The 15,524-nt window shown below is 47.2% G+C and overlaps 2 long non-coding RNA genes across 6 annotated transcripts in view; one reads left to right on the top strand and one right to left on the bottom strand.

Moving 5' to 3' along the window:
- The window catches only part of LOC109393309 (uncharacterized), a 13,119-nt gene extending 12,500 nt beyond the window's left edge, over positions 1–619 (bottom strand). For both annotated transcript variants that reach the window (XR_002126232.1, XR_002126233.1), the window contains exon 1: positions 204–619. This is a non-coding gene — a long non-coding RNA (uncharacterized LOC109393309). The remainder of the gene's footprint in view (positions 1–203) is intronic.
- Positions 1–15,524, top strand: part of LOC109393308 (uncharacterized) — a 46,939-nt gene that overhangs the window by 20,576 nt on the left and 10,839 nt on the right. The window contains exons 1-3 of one of the 4 annotated variants that reach the window (XR_002126229.1): positions 5,880–6,018; positions 7,992–8,137; positions 15,119–15,253. This is a non-coding gene — a long non-coding RNA (uncharacterized LOC109393308). Of the gene's footprint in view, positions 1–754; positions 3,995–4,935; positions 5,445–5,879; positions 6,019–7,991; positions 8,138–15,118; positions 15,254–15,524 lie in introns of those variants that run through there. The other 3 variants (XR_002126228.1, XR_002126231.1, XR_002126230.1) reach the window with 3 other exon arrangements.

Here is a 15,524-nt window from a genome sequence, read left to right as displayed (position 1 = left end):
CTTTCTGTCCTTCCTTCCTTCCTTCCTTCCTTCCTTCCTTCCTTCCTTCCTTCCTTCCTTCCTTCTTTCCTTCCTTCCTTCCTTCCTCCTTTCTTTCCTCCCACCTTTCCCTCTTTCCCTTCGTCCCTCCACCTGTCATTGTTTAAAAGTGAGGCCATCAGGCCAGGAGATAATTGTCATTGAGAACATAGTTTATTACTCACAATTTTGAAGGGGAGGGGGCGTGCCACACCATGCAGGACCACGTGGGGAAGTAGCAGCATCCGTCAGGAGGCAGAGAGAGTGAGGGGGAAACCTGAGCAAGAATCTTTGTTGTGTTCCGAGACAAGGAACAGGTGGGGCCAGGTAAGCGGGTTTAGGATTAGCTAGTGTGGATAATTTCAGCGGCTGTATGGCACACAGGTTGTCCCTAGTTGTCTAGTGTCTGGCTCTGGGAGATTGGGGAAGGTGGGTAGTTGCTTGGAGAGTGAGAATCTGATAAAGGATGTAGTGTGTGTGGCTGGGGTGGGGTGGGTAATGGGCTCTGGATGGGTTGGTTTGCATGTGGAAGGTGTACTCGCAAGCAAGTTGTTTGCTATCTCTAGAAATTGACTAGACTCGGGAGGTGCAGTCTCTCCAGCGTTAGCAAAGCCCCAGATGTCAAAGCATCAAAAATACAGAAAATAGAAAGGCATGAGGAATATCCTCCCTCCCTCCATCCATGTATTTACTGAGATCCTACGAGCTGGGGTTGAGCTAGGCCTGGGATGCCTGATTCACTTTTCAGGATGGTGCTGAGATTCACATGCTCAGCAGTGCCTGCTCCTTACCTATCTGCCCACATCCCACAGGAAGAGTTCTGGGAGCTGGACCAGGGTTTTCCCAGGTCACTTTCTCAGGCTTGCTTTGTTGCACTTCACACAGGACTTAAGGAATTGCAATGGGGAGTGCTCTTACTTAGGTGATATCCAAAATATTTAACATCCCAGAGGCAGAGGAGACAAGCAAACCCAGACCTTAAGCAGCCTGTACAGCCAGATGGGGTGTGTTTGGGTGAATGTCACCTGCCTGAAGGAGACCAGCCCAGCTGTGCTGCTGGGAAGAGAGTGAGGGTGGGGTGCAGTGCTTTCTGCCTGCCTGCTTAGAACCAGCAATCTCTCTGGGTCCCGGAATGTTTTTTTGTGGTTGAGGAGTGATAACTCTGTGCAGACAGATTGAGTGGGGGAGCTGGTGTTTGCGTAGCAGTTCTTAACGTTTATCATCAACAATAATGATGATTAGTCATCATAATAATTAATAATTATTTACACTTGTATGGTGCTTATTTGTGGAGTATTTACTCCATGCCAAGTGCTTTATAACAGCTTATAATTGTAGCCAAAGTTGACTGAGCTCTGCTGGGGGCCGGTCACTGCTGTGCTGAGGACTGGCCAGAACGTCACCTTGTTTAGTCCACGCATCCCTGTACGGGAAGGATGCAATCGCCCTTTTGCAGGTCCGAGGAAAGAGGTTAAGGCTCAGAGAGCTCAAGTAACTCATCCAGAGCCATGCAGCACATAGGAGGAAGAGGTGGGTCTCCAAATTCAGTCTTTCTGACTCCCACCTCAGGTCTCCCTATGCTCAGCCTGACCCTAAGGCCCGTATACCCCAGTTTCCAGGAGATCAGAAAGAAGGGTCAGGGCCTATGGTGGTAGGCACAGGTGCTCAGGCAGTGAAGCGTTCCCTGACCAACTCCTGGGCACTGGGTGAGGAGAGGAGGCAAGTCTTAAGCCTGGTACTGGCTCTGTCTTTGTCCCAGGCCAGGTGGAATCATTGAAAGGACAAGATTTCTGACTGCAAGCTTGCAGAAAAGTTTGTGTGAAGCCCCAGGGCATAGCCTGACACCCCTGTACTAGCACCATGGCCCCTCACAAAGCCACCACGACTGGAAACAATCTCCCCAAACTCGGCTCTTACATATTTGGACTTCCCAGGTGGATTCACGGCTGCCATCAAGAGTCCTCAGCAAGCCCCCCTACCCCCCACTCGGTTTACCATTGGCGCTATGTTATCTCACTAGGGGAGATGCACAGAAACACACACAGGAGCCCCTGGGATGTGCTGTGCGGATGCTGGGAAAACCCATGGGCCTGGTTTTACTGCACATTTAAATACTGCTGAGAAATCAACCTGGAGACTCAGGGGCTTTAGATGTAGGAGGTGAGGATGCCAATGGTTTTCCTGCAGCCACAGTGTTTGATTCTTAGAGGAAGACTTTCCTATAGGTTCAGGCTCTCCTGCGAAATGACTTCCTGACTCAGTTAGACCAGGAAGGATGGCAATTGGTGTGAAATGGTGTCCAAGGGAGCCGAGGCTGGGTCCTCTCTTATTTAGCAAATCTCAGGAGGAAGTGAGGAGAGAGATGCTGGGGGAGTGTGGCAATGCAGCAGCCCATTGGTCAATGGGGGCTGGCCAACCACCTGCCCCTAGGCACACTGCAGAGCTATGGGCAAGTGTGGGCTCCACTGTCCTGAACACACTCTCTCTGCATCCACCTTTGGTCTCTAGGATTGAGCCCAAACTTCAGCCCAGGTGAGGGTGAAACCAGACACTTCATAAACTGGCCCCGGGCCATCCCTCTGGCCCTGTCTCTAGGACCCTGATGTGCACCCTACACCCTAGCCAACCCAGATCACCCTGCTGCCTGCCCCTTTGTGCTTTGGCACACCCTGGGTCCCTTTGAGAAGGGGATGGTCTTCCTCTGTCTGTTCCTTGCTGACTCCCCTCCAAACTGCTCAGTGACGAGGAGCCTCTCCTGTCCTCCCTCCCCTAGCATTGTCTACACACCTGTCTCAGCATTCACCATGTGTCAGACGGAGCCTTACATGTGCTCATCCCCTGCTGGATGGTGGGCTCTGGGAGAGCAGGGCCACCACTGAGTCATTTGACAATAGGTGATACAGGGGCCATGTGGGAGCAGCCTTGTTGCATGAAGTGCCTGATCTCCCTCCCACACAGGCCCCCTCCCCCAGCCCTGCTCTGGGAGGGAGGAGGCAGGACCTGCAGTGTAAGAGAGCTTGTGGGAATGGCAGGGCTGGTGGACAGCAGGCTGGTGAGAGCTGGGGCAAGACCCAAGAGGACCGTGGGGAATACCAGAGGGTCATGGGGTGCGATCGCCAAGCGGGAGTCAATAGGAACTGGGTCTCCCAGGTCGTATGGGGTCGGAATTCTCAGCTGGGCGGGATGGGCAGGTGGGAAAGGCTTCTGCACCATTGCCCTCTTGTTGCCTGAGGCCTCTGTCCCTTGATTCACCTTCAAGAGCCCCCTGGCCTGTGTTATGGAAACCCCTGGCTGAGGCTCTGGTCTCCATTCGGTATCAACTTGCTGGGGGACCCTGAACCAGTGGCTTCATTCTCTGAGTTAAGTTTCCAGTCTCTGACCCACTTACTTGAGGGTGGTGCGAAGAGAAACTGAGGCGGGACACATGGAAGTGCCTAGGAGGTCACCTGAGCTGCAGGTGGCACAGTGAGGTTACACTGGCGCCAACACGCACGCACATGGGAGCACCTCAGGGCTGTCCTGCGTGTCCCTAACTAGAGTGACATTTCCCGTCTAGAACTCTAGGACCAGCTCACACTTGCCTCACCAAAGCCAGGCCCTGCCTTCCAGTAGCTGTGTCAGTGGGGAGACTACATCCCTGATAGTTTCCTCTCCCTCTCATTGTCTCTCTGCCTCGGTTTTTCTCTCCACCTCTGACTGTTTTTGTCTGTCTGCCTATCTCTTTCTGTCTGTCTGTCTCTCCCCACCTCTCTTACCCTTCTTATTCTCAACCGGTCATCTCCCCTCTGTTCTCCCACTCATTTATCCATTCCCCATTCACAGCTAAACCAGTTCCCCCCGCCCCCCACTCCCCACCCCAGGATTCTTCCCAGCTGAGCTCTGCACCTCTGAAACTACCTGCTCCAGCTCTCTGGAGACAGAGAAGAAAATACCAATAACCTGCATGACAGCCTGGGCTCTCGGTTCATCAACAGAGGTAAAGTGCCTGCTGCTGGGACTGGGTGGGAGTTACAGGTCTCTATGCTCAGTTTCCTCATTTGTAAAATTGGGATAACAATACCTACCTACTGCTTTTTTGGTGAGGTTTAAATAAGTCAATACATGCATTGCCCAGAACCCAGCATGCACTATATAGATGTTAGCTATTATTATCATTGTTATCATGGAAGGTTTTGCTTTGCATTCGGCTGTGTGACACTAGGTTTCCGTTTCTGAGCCCTTTTCCGCCTTTATAAAATAGGGAACTATAATACTTGGGAGGCATCTCATGTAGAGGACCTTGCACAGGGCCTGCCCCTCAGTGGATGCAAAATTAGCCCCCATTCCCTTTCCTCCCCTCCTCTCCGACTCCCTCCACGTACAGACCCAAGAAGGTGGCTACTGAGGCTGGCACAGCCAGTAGCAAGTCTGGAAATAAAACCGGAGCTTGGGACTTGTCCTTTTTCTAGGTCCAGACCGGTCCCTTGGCCGACAATGCCTGGCTTTGCAGCTCAGTCTGAATTTCGCCTGCAGATTCTAAATCTGTGTGTCCCCAGAGGTTGCCGCCCTCTTGATTCCTCACTGATCCGCGCTGAGCGTCCCTATTACTTGGAGGAGACGAGTCCATCATAGTTGTAAAGCACGGGGACATTCATGGCTTTACGGATTTCCTCCGGCTGGATTATGATGCAGTCATTAAAGTCTTTAACGAGCTAGAAAAGAAAAGTAGCCCAGAAACGGGACGCATTCTTCCTGAGCTCTATTAATTCCTGTCTGTAGGCAGGGCTGTACCAGGACACTGACTCATCCCAGATGGTAAATCAGCCTTGGAGCTCTTCTCAATGACCCCCCCCCACTTGCGTGCCCTTTCCGTGAGAGCCTACCACTCCCTTTTTATTGTGGGGTCCACCTTGGATTCTGGAATAGCCCATCACAGAATAGCCCAGGTGCAAACCTCTCTAGAACGAACACTCCTAGCGCTCTGCTATTGCTTTGCCACCATGGTAGAGCACACCAGGTGCTGGGTCCCCAGGCCACCCTTTTGCCCTGAGACCCTGTTAGAGCACAAGCATCTTTGCACCTGCAGGTGGCAGCAGCTCTTGAACCCAGGAAGAAGATCAGGGTTGGGGAGAGCAGGCTGCAGAAGGGGAGACCTGAGTAGGAAGTACGTGGGGGTTACAGGTGAGACCAGGGATTAAGGAGAGGTGTCTGGAAGGCTGACCAGGACAGTGTGTCAGCATTAGAGAGGGCTAGACAAGGACGGAAGTGTGAGAGCCTGGCGCTAAAGCCAGACTGCCTGGTTCAAATCCTTGCTCTGTCACTACTGTGACCTAGGGCAAGTTACATCACCTACCTGTGCCTCAGCTGCCCCATCTACAAGAAGGGAATCATAATAGTACCCATATCAAAGGATTGTTTGAAGATTAAATTAGAAGTTACTTGTCAAAGTAAGTACTTACTAAAGATTAATTCTGTGATAAAAGTGCCCTTGGTCAAACAATGAATGATGCTATAGAAAAATGCTGTGGCTGCATTGTCTTCCCCAAGCCTTGATCCCCATCCAGCCTGGAAGAGGTGATGGTGAATCAGCGGGACCACAGGTCCAGAACCCAGGGTCCCAGCCCAGGCAAGAGGACAGACTACAGGCATCAAGCAGGGGTGTTCAGGAAGTGGCCTGCATACCTGGGCACTGCAGTTCCTTCCTCCCCACCCTGCAGGGGTTAATCCCCAGGCACTGAGGTCCTGGGGCCTGCAGGCTGGGCAGCTGCTCCTGACTAAGTGGGGGAGGGGAGGGACAGGGAGAAAAGCAGAAGAGGACAGGCCACCCTCCACACGGTTAGCTCCCGACAGTACCTTTTCATTAAACCATCTCTTTTCAAAGGCTCCAGTCCCCACCATAATTGAGGCGTTGGTTCCCTTCACTGCTGTCTGCTTGTTTTCCAAAGAGCTGCCTCGGTGCCCCTCAGAACCTCTGACGGGTTTTCAGAGCAACAATTATGGAATCCGAAGATGCTTCTGGGAGTGAGTGTGTGTTTAGCCCTTTCCCTCACATGTGGTGTGCCTCAGGGCTTGGGAGGGGGCTGGATTCGATCACAGCCAGCCTTCTCGGGCTGGAGGGCTGGGTCTCAGGGATCCCAGGAAGTGAGGGGGCTCTTTTTGTAGAAAAGCCTGCTGGCCTCAAGGGGGCCCCAGCTCCCACCCTGTCTCCTCATTCTCTCCTTCCTGCATGCCAGTATTGCACTGGCTTTGAACTTGAATGCCCTAATGCATTTACCAGGCAGACAGCACTTTCTATCAAGGGAGCTTTGGGCTCTGTCTGCAAAATAGCCATAAAGTTCAACAACGCAGAATCAGAGGCCCTGGCCGGCCCATGAGGGTTTCAAAGGCTGCAGATTCTGGCTCCTATTCAAGGACCGAGTCCTCTCTGCAGCCTCTTCTCCAAGTGGTGCTGGCCTCTAACCACCGATGATGAACTCAGTGCCTTTGAAGGCAGCCAGTGATGTCGTGTCCAGGTAGTTCAGACCATTCATTGGTTCTCAGGACATGGGGAGATGGCCAGTGGCTGCACCTGTCTGGGGATATTTAAGTTCCGCTATTATTCTCCATCAGGTGGGGGCCAGCAGGCTGTGCTAGGGGCTGGATGGAATGCATCTAAATATGAAAAAGCACAGTTCTGCCCTTGAGAAACCTTGGTCTCAGCAGCTCAGTAGAAACCCATCTTGAGCCCAGCTCTCTGAGAGAGCAGGAGAGAGTTTGAGCAGGAGCCTTAGGGGTGCAGTAGAGAGAGGAGGGTCACAAAGGTGTCCCCTGCTCTATATAGGAAAGGACACCCACACTCTGTGCCCCACCCTGTTCTAACTACCCTGGGAGCTGAGTCTGACCACCCACATTTCACAGCTGGAAAAGTGGATGCCTGGGAAGCCTAGGTACCTTCCCTCAGGTGCCAGGGGCCTGGCCCGCGTCATGGCTAGACGTGGGCTTGCTGAGGAAGGATGCCCCACAGGAAGGGGCTTCTGCCACTTTGATCTTGGACTAGTGCGTGATGCTTCAGTGCCACCATTCACGTGTGGATGTGGGTTGTGCATTCGTCCTGGTGTTGGGCAATGGATCTTCCTGTTTATTTGTTGCCAGGGCTCTTTCACCACCACTGGCCCTGCCCTCTGGGGGCTGAGCTCTCTCCCAGGTCTTTTCGGCACAATCGTTTGCTGGTATTCAGGGATGGGCAGACTCGTGCCACCCAAAGCCATTCCTCCTCCTGGGTTCCCTTTAGGCCCTACGGGTGCTGAGAAGTCCTGAGCCTCTCCCAGGCTACCTCACTCCATGACCTTGTGAGGCTGAGTCACTCCTTCTTAAGGGACAGCCACAGCCCCTGGCAACTGCCCTATCAGTGACCTTGCCCTGGGGCTCATGGATGCCCGAGTTTCTCCTTCTCTCTCAACCCCTGTGGACTCAGAATCTTTGAATGGAGGGTATCAGCATCAGATAGACCTGGAAGTCAACCCTAGCATTGCCATTCTCTAGTTGTGTGACCTTGGGTAGGTCACTGATCCTCTCTGAAGACTCAATTTCCTCAACAGTTAAATGAAGATAACAGTTAAAAAAAAATCACAATTAGTTCACACTACTATTTTACTCTCTGTGTATCAGGTGTTATTCTAAGTTCTTTATATAAATTATCTCATTTAATCATTATAACAACCATATGAAATTATTGATGTTTCTTAGTCCTTATGTTTTAGTGAGCAAACTGAGATCACACAGGCAATTAATAGCAGAGCTAGGGTCCAGAGAGAGCTAGCTCCACATTTATTCTCTGCTGTGTCTCAGAATTGTCCATGCATAGTCTAGTAAATCATATCTACTTCACCTGGTAAGAAATAAGCGTGATGATGTTTGGATGTGCCCAGTGCTGAACTTGGCATATATTATAATAGATGCTCATTCAATCTCTTCTACTGTGTCTTCTCCTGGTTTCCTCATTCCTTTCCTTCTAGCCCCCATGTGAGCATACACTGGTGACGACAGCAAAGGAGCTAGCGGCTGTGTCTGAGGAAGGCTGGTGGCATAAGCATGGGCCGGTGTGTCTCATTCCTTTTCTCCCTCTGCATCTGGCACAGGCAGCACCCCAGCACACAAGCAGGTGTGGGTTCATTGTCCCCTGGAGCTGCTAGAGACCTCTGACTGTTTCCCAAGACAGGAGAGTAGGAGGGTGTAGCAACTGCCCACTGGAGTACTGGGGTTGCAGGGTTCCTCCCATCTACCCTGGGGACGTGTCTGCTTACGTTTGCATCCATTTCCTCATGGACACACTGGGGGTCAGAGGTTATGTGGCATGGCATCTGCAGATCCACTGGAAGGACTTCCACTGTGTCTCACACCAATATCAATAATCAAGGCCTTAGGTAAACTTCGCACTTTCCTAACCTCTGTCTCTTGGCTTCTCAAGTTTTCAACCAGCTTAACCCCAAGGGGCAGCTGGTTCCAGTTCCCCACAGACAGACTCAGCCCTGCTGGAACTCTGGGGAAGTTTCAAGAACCAGTTTGGCCACAAAACTGAGAAGCAGATCTGTTAGGCCCTATTTGGGCAGAGTGGTCATGATAGCCGTCAGATGAGGATTCAAGTTCGTCACAGGAGCCAGGCTGGGGGTGGAAACAAGCCCCGATGGGCTCTGCTCCAGGGCCTGGGATCCGGCTAGGGCAAGAGCAGAGGCTGTGTTGCAATTTCACTGCCAATCAACTGGGTCATCTCTTGTGGGTGGCACCGGGCAGGGCTGCCAACCCTCATGTTTTTTTCATAGATGTGGAGATGGTATCTCCCAACTGCCTTGAGCATCAGGCTGTGAGATGAGGCTAGAGGGAAGATGTACGATAGACATTCTTGGCCACGCCAGTGGCTCTGGAGGCATGGGGTGCAAGCAATGTTTGGACAAGTGGGGAGCAATGTTTAGAGGAGACCTGGGCCAGAGCTCCCCATTCCAGGTCAGAGTGGGCCCTTGGATCTGTTTTCAAGAGAGAAGGGAGGGGCCGGCTGAGTGGCTCAGTTGGTTAAGAGTGTAGCTCTGAGCAACAGGGTCGCCGGCTCGATTCCCACATGGGCCAGTGAGCTGCCCCTGAGCTGAGCTGCTGCTGAGCTGCCAACAGGTTGCAGGATGGCTCAGCTGGTGAGAGCATGTGCTCCTAACAACAAGGTTGCCAGGTGGACTCCCTCATGGGATGGTGGGCTATGCTCACCTGCAACTAAGACTGAACACAGCACCTTGAGCTGAGCGGCCGCAAATTGCTGATGGGCGGCCCGATGGCAACTGAACTTGGAGCTGAGTTAGCTGTGCCCTCCACAACTAAGACTGAAGGACAACAACTTGGTTGTTCCCCTTTCCCCATTCTCCAACACTGTTTCTCTTCCCCAATTCCCCGATAAAATCTTAGAAGAGAGAGAGAGAGAGAGCGAGAGAGAGAGAGAGAGCGAGCGAGAGAGAAGGGAAACAGTTACCTCCTCACCAATTTGGACTATTTCTGGCTGTGACACACAGCAGCCAACTCATTGGCCTAGGGCCGTCCCCTCCTATCTGGGATGCAGTGCCTTGAAAAGTGGTAAGGTGTAGTGAGAAGAACATTGGTGCTGGAGCCTGACCAACTTGAAATTAAACCTCAGCTCTGTTTAAAACACTGGCTGACCTCGGGTAAGTCGCTTAACCTCTCTGGACCCCATTTTCCTCATTTCTGAAAAGAAAGATAGTAACAGCTTCTCAGCACAGTGGTTGTGAGAAGTAATAAAGAATATGTGGGTGGAGGGATGGTATACAGTAGGAACTCAATAAAAGCTAAGCACGTTCCTCCTTTCTCTGACAACACACACCGTCTTTCAGCCACTTCCGGGTTTGTCCTCTTCATGTTGGTCATTGATTAAAAGGCCTCATTGGCTGACCACCCCTGCTTAGATCAGGGATCAGCAAACTTTTTCTGTACAGGACTGGAGAGTAAGTATTTTAGGTTTTAAGGACTATATGGTGTCTTTTGCAACTACTCATCTCTGCTGCTGTAGTGCCAAGACAGCCATAGATGATATATAAATGAATCTGTTTATGTTCCAATAAAATGTTATTTACAAAAACAGGCAGTAGACCAGATTTGGCCCACAGGCTGTAGTTTGTCAACCCTTAGCCTAAAGTTTCAAGTCCAAACACACCTGCTTATCTCTCAAGGGACTTCCCCAGGCTCTTTCACCTTGTCCACCCAATCAGGTTTGTAGCTGCTTTCTTACATGTTCCCCAATCTGATCAAAGAGGACCCTCTGTTGTCTTTGCTCATGAAGTGTTTAATCCTTCCTCCATTCCTTTGCTCATGCCCTTCCCCTGCTTAGAACACCATCCTATTTCCTTTCTGTCCTTGTACATCCCACCCCGAGTTAATCTCCCAGGCTGTCCTGTAAAACAAAGGGCTCAGATCAAGGTCTCCTGATTCAACATTGAATGAATATCCTTCAACATCCTTTAAGACTGAACTCAGGTCAGCCATCCCCAGGGATTCGTCCCCTTTGCCGGATTCCCACAGCCATGCCATTGGTACCAGCATGGCCCTTCCATGGACTCCTGGGTTGGATTGCTGTCTCAATGTTAATGATGAGTCCTTGAGGCTCAGTCCTCAGCTTTTCCGCATCCAGCTCACGACAACCTGCATTTGCATCCTGCTCGGTATCTCTGGGAATTCCTGCATCTGTGGGTCCTAAACAGTCTCAGGCATTATCTCTGCCTCTCTCCCATTCTCTTTATTCTTCCTTTCTGGAGCTCCAGTTAGTTGTATCTTAACCTCTCTATCATGTTTTCCCTGTCTTTTCACCTCCCCATCACATTTCCCTTTTCCTTTTCTTGCTCTTCTGATGCAGTTGGGGGTAATTTCTTTAACTATCTCTCTTCTAATTCATTAATTCTTTCTTCATCTGTGTCTAACACATCCATGGAATTTTTAATTTCAAAGATTATATATTTTTTTCATTTATAGAAATTCTATTTGAACCTTTATAAATACCTGCCTGTAATTTTTGGTAGTTTCTTATTTCTTGATCACTTTTTTCCATTTTATCTTTTAAGTCTTTAAGCATTTCATACAAAGTTACTTTATGACCTATGTCATTATTCTAATATTTGAAATCTTTGAGGATCTAAATCTTTGAGAATCTAAATCCTCCAGGGATATTTGGAAATGTTTGGAGATATTGAGACATTTTTGGTTGTCAAAACTGGTGTGTGTGTGTGTGTGTGTGTGTGTGTGTGTGTGTGTGTGTGTGTATGCACGTTTGTGTGTGTGCTACTGGCATCTAGTGGATAGAGGTTAAGCATGCTGCAAACAGGCACACGACAGCCCCCGCAGTAAAGAATTATCTGGTCCAAAACTTCAGTAGCTCTGAGGTTGAGAAACCTGGCTGATTTCTGTTGCTTGCTGTCTCTGCTGACTCTTGCTCATGGTGACTCATTGCTTTGAGTGTGATTTTTGTAGTTTCTGTTTGATAAATCAGATTGAGATTTACTCTCCTCCATTGGAGATTTGTAGTTGCTCCTTGCAGCCACTAGGGAGCACCACCAACCTGGGTCCACTTCACTCTTCTGCTGGGAGGTTCCCTCATCACATGGGTAGCATAGTTTCAGACCCCAGACTCCGGTGAGAAGTGGCAATATGAAATTTTACGTCTGAGACCTAGCTGACCTGGAGCTGACATTCACACGCTGACTTTAATTTCCTCACATCAACTAATGAAGATCTGAGCCTGGAAACAAAAAGAGTGAGTTTCCAGCACTGCTTCCATTCGGTCCACCCTGCATCATGTGGAAAAGTATATGGCTGTGCTGTAGTATTTTACCCTCTGTCATTTCCTAGGAGTGAGTAGAAATGGAAAAATGCAAGAGCTGGTGTGGGAACAGTGTTTTTCCTAATCTTAATACAATTGGGCCAAAGATGGAAATTACTGGCATGACTAAGGCTGGCCTCTCGGGCACCAACACTCCTTTAACTTGATCATGTCCACTGTGTGGTCAGTTGTGGGGACAGAATGCTATTACAGAACAGACATTGTGTTGCAGAAATGGTTTTTTAAAAGTAAGGATTCATGAGTGATCGTTTTATCCACAATTCCAAAATACAGAAAGATTTCAAATGCCACAAGTTGATGGTGTCCATTCAGCACAGACTCATTTGGCAGCAGAATCTGACTCGCACTGACCTGTAGCTATTTAGTGGGTTGTTTTTTGTTTTTGTTTTTGTTTTTTTAATTGGGGAACAGTCATGGCCATTAGTTACGCATTGCTTTCATGCTACAATGGCATAGTTGACTCTTAGGAAGGGGCAGCTCACAGTGGCCCATGTTGGGCCAATGGATCAAACTGGCAACCTTGGTGTTATCAGCACCACGTTATAACCAACTGAGCTAACCAGTCACACTTATTTAGTCTTTATAGTCAGTATGAATATTCATGCATTTTGCTGCAGAATTATTGCGTGTTTGACTATAAGGCACTGCTCCGGACTCTGCTACAAGTACCATACAACACAAGTTTTGTACACAAGTATCTTCTAAAATCATAAAATTTCTTATTTTCAAAACACGTGCTTCCCAGGGTTTTGATAAGGAGTTATTAACCTACATTATTAAGTTTCAGGGAGAGGATTCCCTCACCCCACCTTCATGCCCACCGCACATGTGAGAATTCATTTGTACACTCACACACTCCAGCTGCCAAATGTGTCCCAGTGCGTGTTGAACAACAGAAGTGACTGCATTGAGCATGATTAACATCTTGTGATCACCATGAGGTGAAAGTACGGAGGGCTGAGTGGGACACATTTCTTTGGGTTCTTTTCCCCTATCGCCCAATGCTGGGCATCTATTAAGGGCTAAGTGTATGTATCTGATAATTCCTTAAGAAATCCTTGGTTCGCATCAAAGAATTTGCCAAAACCCTTTTAGGTTTGTTTTTCAAATTACACCAAGAATACAGGAATACATTCTAATTACAAAAATAATACTAAAAACATACAGTGCAATATTTCCTCCTGGGAAATAACCCTGTCAGCACTTAAAGTAAAATTTTCCTGTCCCCTTCTGGACATTTATATACATACGCATGTAGTTATACACACTTGGATTTTTTTTATACAAATGGGATCATGCTATACTACATATTATTCTGCATTTTGCTTTTCTTCACTTAGTTATATGTCCTTTCATATAGGTACATATAGAGCTACTTCATTCCGTGGTACAGAAATATCATGTTTAAAATAATTCCTATTTTGTATAGGTTTCCAGAAATCATAGTGTCAGGTCAAAAGGCATTGATAGGTACCACCAAATAGTCTTTTAATATCCTCATATTTATAGTACATAAGAGTGATTGATTTCTCGCCCTGACTTCTTTCTCACCAACAATTAATCTTTTTAACTTTTGCCAACCTGATGGGCAAAAATAAAATCTCATTGTTTTAACATGTATTTCTTAGCTTATTTGTGAAGCTGAACATTTCTTTCTTTGTTTGTTCAACATGTACATGTCTTTAATAATGAGCTGTTTGTTTATAGCCCTTGCCCATTTTTCTGTAGTAGTTATCCTTTTCTTAGTGATTTTTAGGAGCTCTTTATATGTGCTCTGTTTAATCTACTGTCTTTTTAATTGAGGTGTATTTTACATGCAGTAAAATACGTAGATCTTAAGTGTAGAGTCTGAGGAGTTCTGACAAGTGAATATACTCAGGTAATCATGGATGAAGTCACAGTATAGCCCATCTCCATCACTCCTGAAAGTCCCCTCAGGCCCCTTTCTAGTCAGTACCTCCAAGGGCAACCATTGTTCTGATTTCTGTCACTAGTGATTAGATTTGTCTCTTCTTGAACTTCCCATAATGGGATCATACAAATAGGCACCTTTATATCTGACTCCTTATGCTTAACATATTGTTTTTGAGATTCAACCATGTTGTCACATGTATCTGTAGTTGGTTCCTTTTATTGCTAAATAGTATCACATTGTCACACTGGTCATTGTCCTATTGATGGACCTATGAGTTGTTTCCAGTTTAGGGCTATAATAAGGAAAGCTGCTGTGCACATTTTTACACAAGTCTTTGTGTGGACATATGTTCTCATTTCTCTTGGGTAAATATCTAAGAGTAAAATAACTGGGTTGTAGGCTTCATTAGAAACTCCCAAGCAGTTTTTCAAAAGGATTTTATCTGATGTGTTTTAAATATATTGCAAACACTTTCACCTTCTCTTTTACTCGTGTTTTAACATTGTGTAGGATGTTGTCCTTTGTCATAGTTGTTTTGCTTTTTTTTGAGTAACCTCAAAACCTCTTTTCCTTTATGTACCTTGGGGCTTGTGTCTTGCCCAGGAAGGTTTAAAAATTCTTTTAAAAACATTTTTAAATGTCTTTTTAGTTTTTAGGGGTTTTTTTTGTTTGTTTGTTTTTGCATTTTGCTCTTTATTCTATCTAAAATTTAATCTTTTGTGTGATATGAGAAAAAACTTAATTTTAACCCAAACCATACAAGGCAAGAATTGTTATCCCATTTCACAGATAAGGAGACTGAGACTCAGAGAGGCAATGTGACTAGTTCAAGCCACACAGCTAGCAGGGAGTGGATCTAAGATTCGTAAGCAAATTTGACTCCTTTAAAATTGTTTTCTCTCCCAGAACTCTAGGCTCCCATCTACAACCTTATCATAAATTGTGTAGGTAAGAAGGGGAAATAGCAATACACACACACACACACACACACACACACACATATATGTGTGTACACACTCATATATAAAGAAACACAGGAAGAATAAACCAGAACTAATGGAGGGGGGGTGGGAACAGAGTGGAGAGCATTGGCATGGGAATAAAACTTCTCTAAATATGACTTTAAATATAGTTTCTAGTTTTGTGTACATGATTTACATGTTCAAAAATTAAATTAAGAAATTGCAAAAAAAAACAACCCACCAAATTGTGCACAAACATAAACAAATGAACCTAACTGTAAATTGAGAGGCTAACTGTACAAGAAGAATTGTTTTAATTTTTAAGCTTGAACCAATAATACTATGAACTCATTTTATTTTTCTCACCTCTGTCCACTGAAGGAGCCTGGAAACAAGAACCCCAAGAGCAATGGGACCATCCAGTGTCCAAATCTTAATTTCTAAGACCAGCACCCACCAAAAGTAGCTAGATCTTTCTGGAGAAATGGCTGATTCCAGATCTGAGGGAAGTACAAGGTAAGTCTAGTTTATCTTGTTGTTCCCAGAAGCCCAGTGGGGTCAGGTCTAAGAGATGCAGAAGCAGATTTGAGGGTATCCCTCTGTCTAAATTTGGGATCACTAAGCATCACAAAGAATAATAACTGTAATTAATTAAACAGAAAATTTGTTTATAATTTCACATTAAACAAATAGAAAAATGCATGAGTTAAGAGTGCGTGTGTATGCGTGGAGAGAGAGAGAGACAGAGAGAGAGAGAGAGAGAGAGAGAGAGAGAGAGAGAGAGAGA

The sequence above is a fragment of the Hipposideros armiger genome, unplaced genomic scaffold (assembly GCF_001890085.2).
Source record: "Hipposideros armiger isolate ML-2016 unplaced genomic scaffold, ASM189008v1 scaffold_373, whole genome shotgun sequence".
NCBI lineage: Eukaryota > Metazoa > Chordata > Mammalia > Chiroptera > Hipposideridae > Hipposideros > Hipposideros armiger.
The sequence above is the reverse complement of the archived record's forward strand: the minus strand, read 5'-3'. Positions and strand labels throughout refer to the sequence as shown.